At 50.7% G+C, this 3,960-nt stretch overlaps 1 long non-coding RNA gene across 1 annotated transcript; it reads left to right on the top strand.

The window, feature by feature from the left end:
• The first annotated feature begins 2,215 nt into the window (after positions 1–2,215).
• LOC310684086 lies at positions 2,216–3,960 on the top strand. Its single transcript, XR_014514682.1, has 2 exons — positions 2,216–2,296; positions 3,714–3,960. It is a non-coding gene; the product is annotated as an uncharacterized lncRNA (long non-coding RNA).

Genomic DNA, 3,960 nt, shown 5'->3' with positions numbered 1-3,960 from the left:
TACTCTGTAATAGCTGCATACATAGAGAGCATGCAGTCATGTCTCCGTTGCTCCATATAAATGCCTGTCGCCGGCAGTTGTGGCTGGTGCCCATTGGGACTGGTGGGGTAAGAAGCGAGGAGCCCAACAGTAGGTGGCGCCAGAGCAAACAGCAGGCAGATCCAGCTCATTCTAGTTTTGCTCCCCATCTGCACTACACATTTAAAGCAGTATCATGCCACTTTAAACAGTCATGGCTTCCCGCAAAGAATTCTGAAAACTGTAGGGTGACGAGAGTCGTTGTGAGACCTTTATTCCCCTCACAGAGCTACAGTTGGCAGAGTGGTTTAACAGCCAGTTCCTTTTCCCAGAAAACTCTGGAAATTGTATCTCCATGAGGGGAATAGGTAAAGGTAAAGGGACCCCTGACCATTAGGTCCAGTCACAAACGACTCTGGTGTTGCAGCGCTCATCTTGCTTTATTGGCCGAGGGAGCCGGCTTACAGCTTCCGGGTCATGTGGCCAGCATGACTAAGCTGCTTCTGGCGAACCAGAGCAGCGCACGGAAACGCCGTTTACCTTCCCACCGAAGCGGTACCTATCTATCTACTTGCACTTTGACGTGCTTTTGAACTGCTAGGTTGGCAGGAGCAGGGACCGAGCAATGGGAGCTCACCCCATCGCAGGGATTCGAACCGCCGACCTTCTGATCGGCAAGCCCTAGGCTCTGTGATTTAACCCACAGCGCCACCAATGTCCCTTATGAGGGGAATAGGGGTCTCCTAACAACTCTTATGCTCTGGAACACTTAACACTTATGCTCTGGAACACTAGAGTTAAGCTCTGGGAGAGCTGACGTTGTCTCCCCCACCCCACCCCACAACTTGGAGGGGGGCATGAGCTTCTAGGCAGACTTGCTTCTCCATCACTTCTCACTGTAATGATCTAAGCCAGCCTTCCCTGCCTGGTCCCCTCCAGGTGTTTGGGGCTGCACCTCCCATGTGCTGGCTGGGACTGGTGCGAGTTAATGGTAAGAAACATCTGGAGAGCACCCAGGTCAGAAAAGGCGGGGCAAGGCTCTTTGATCGTTCTTTCAGCTCAAGTCGCCAGGAATCGAGCAATTCCTTATGTCACACATCTCCAGCCTGGTACTGTTTGGGGTAGCGACCACTCCCACCAGCCCCAGCCAGTGCATGGCTTATGTCCTCTTTGCAATCACATCTAAAGGGCTGTCACATGGAAGATGCAGCAAGCTTGTTCTGTGCTGCTCCAGAGGGTGTGACCCAAACCAATGGATGCAAATAAGAAAGGAGATTCTGACGAAACATTAGGAGGAACTTTCTGGTGGTAAAAGACCCCTGTCAAAGGCAACTATGGCAGGGGTCAGCAAACTTTTTCAGCAGGGGGCCGGTCCACTGTCCCTCAGATCTTGTGGGGGGCCGGACTATATCTTTTTTTTGGGGGGGGGGAATAATGAACGAATTCCTATGCCCCACAAATAACCCAGAGATGCATTTTAAATAAAAGGACACATTCTACTCATGTAAAAACACGCTGGTTCCCAGACCACCCGCGGGCTGGATTTAGAAGGCAATTGGGCCGCATCTGGCTCCCAGGCCTTAGTTTGCCTACCCATGGACTACGGGGTTGCGGCACTCATCTCGCTTTCAGGCCGATGGAGCTGGCGTTTGCCCATAGACAGCTTTCCAGACAGCGTTTGCCCATAGACAGTTTAGTCATGTGGCTCGCATGACTAAACCACTTCTGGTGCAGTGGGACACCGTGACAGAAACCAGAGCGCATGGAAACGCCTGTTACCTTCCCGCCACAGCAGTACCTATCGATCTACTTGAACTGGTGTGCTTTCAAACTGCTAGGTTGGCAGGAGCTGGGACAGAGCAATGTGAGCTCTCCCCATTGCGTGGATTTGAACTGCTGACCTTCCGATCAGAAAGCCCAAGAGACTCAGTGGTTTAGACCACAGTGCTACCTGCGTCCCTTTTCTGATAGTAAGTGCTGTTCAACAGTTGAATGGACTGCCTCAGAAGGTGGTGGACTCTCATTTCTTGAAGGTTTTTAAGCAGAGGCTGGATGGCCATCTGTCGGGGATTCTTTAGCTGTGATTCCTGCATTGCAGGGAGTTGGACTAGATGGCCCTTGCGGTCCCTTCCATAGAACTCTACGGTTCTATTATTCTATGTCTGCCAGGCTGCAAATGTTTCGCTCTTCTAAAAGACTGCGTTACATTCTGAGCTTGGGAGCAGGGAGAGTGGGGGGTGTGTTTGGGGGTGGTATCTTGGCTGATTCACCTTAAAAGGTTTGTTTTCATGTTGTACTCTCACTACTTACACAATCAGCCTGCTCTCTCTGTGTGGCTGCCATGACATGATGCTGCTGCCAGAGGCTTCGCTGGAGCTTTGCTGCCCCCTGCTGCTCTGCACTAGGAATGTGAAGTAGTTTTCAAGAGTGGGGCTTCATTTCAGCCTAGCCAGAATGCTCCAGCAAGTTTCTACCCTTCCACATGCCAGTGTGGTGTAGTGGTTAAGAGCGGTAGACTCGTAATCTGGGGAACCGGGTTCGCGTCTCCGCTCCTCCACATGCAGCTGCTGGGTGACCTTGGGCTAGTCACACTTCTTGAAGTCTCTCAGCCTCACTCACCTCACAGAGTGTTTGTTGTGGGGGAAGAAGGGAAAGGAGAATGTTAGCCGCTTTGAGACTCCTTAAAGGGAGTGAAAGGCGGGATATCAAATCCAAACTCTTGCTCTTCTTCTCTCATGCCACGTGCATGGCCATCTCCACTTGGTTGCTGATTATTTCTCCAGGATTTGGGAGTCTGGGTGGCAGAACATCCAAACGGTCCCCTGTCCCCATTCCCATTATGAATCCACTTGCAGAGTGTTTCTGCACATGCAGCCCAGAAGTGGGATCTGGGCCTGCATTTGCTCCTAATGACACACACTAAATCCTGAGGATCCATGAAAGCTTAGGCTACAAGATAGCCTTCCCCAGGCTGCTGATGCCCTCCAGAACATAGAACAATAGAATTGTAGAGTTGGAAGGGATCACCAAGGGTTATCTAGTCTAGCCCCCTGCAATGCAGAGACTGATGGGAGCTGTCATCCAAAACATCCAGAGAGCACCACCAGCCTGGGGGAGAGTGCTGCTCTATGGAAATCTATTAGCCTTTAAGGTGCAACTGGACTCTTAAGGGGAAGGGCTACAGGTCAGCAGTAGGGCATCTGCTTTGCATGCAAATCCCAAGCTCAGTTCTTGGCACCTCCAGGCAGGGTGGGAAAAGCCTGAGGAGCTACTGCCAGTCAGTGCAGACAGTACTGAGCTAGATGGACCAGTGCAGCCACACTCAGCATCAGGCAGCTTCCTACGTTCTTCCGGTTTTTGTTGTTTTCACCTGCCTCAAGGGAAGGTGACTTCTGTTTCCCTGTCTGAGCAAAGGAGAAAAGACTCCTGGGAATGTCTCCTGCTCAAGCTCTGTTGATGGAGCAGGAGCTGCACCAGAGACAGGCCCTTCCAGTTAGCCCCCTACCCAGGAGCGATGGCTCCCTTCTGACACCCCATGCTCTGCTGGCAGCATTCGTCAGCAGCATATTTCCTTCCATGGCAGCTGCCACCTGCATTAACATAATTAATTATATTAGGGGCTGGTGGATTAGCCAATTATGAATGTGCCGATGTTCTAATTTTCCTTTAATTAATTTGTTTTGTTTACAATGCAGCAACATCTGTAGTGTCCCCACTGGACTGTACCAGGAATGAGGCAGGACGTTTCTCCTGGGAACTGGGGAACTCTTCCGCATGACAGAACTGTCTTTGAAAATCCATCATTTATTTCTAGGTTGATGTTTAAATACACATTTGAAGGGGCCAAGCAACTCTTGGCTGCATCTGCCAGCAGCCACCCTCTCTTCTGCTCATCAACATCTATGAAATTTTCCTGCTTAATAAAACTTACCAAGCATCCTA

This window comes from Podarcis tiliguerta, assembly GCF_965153285.1.
Source record: "Podarcis tiliguerta genome assembly, chromosome: 8".
In the NCBI taxonomy this organism is placed as follows: Eukaryota; Metazoa; Chordata; class Lepidosauria; order Squamata; family Lacertidae; genus Podarcis; species Podarcis tiliguerta.
Note: the sequence above shows the minus strand (reverse complement) of the source record. Positions and strands in the feature narration are given on the sequence as shown.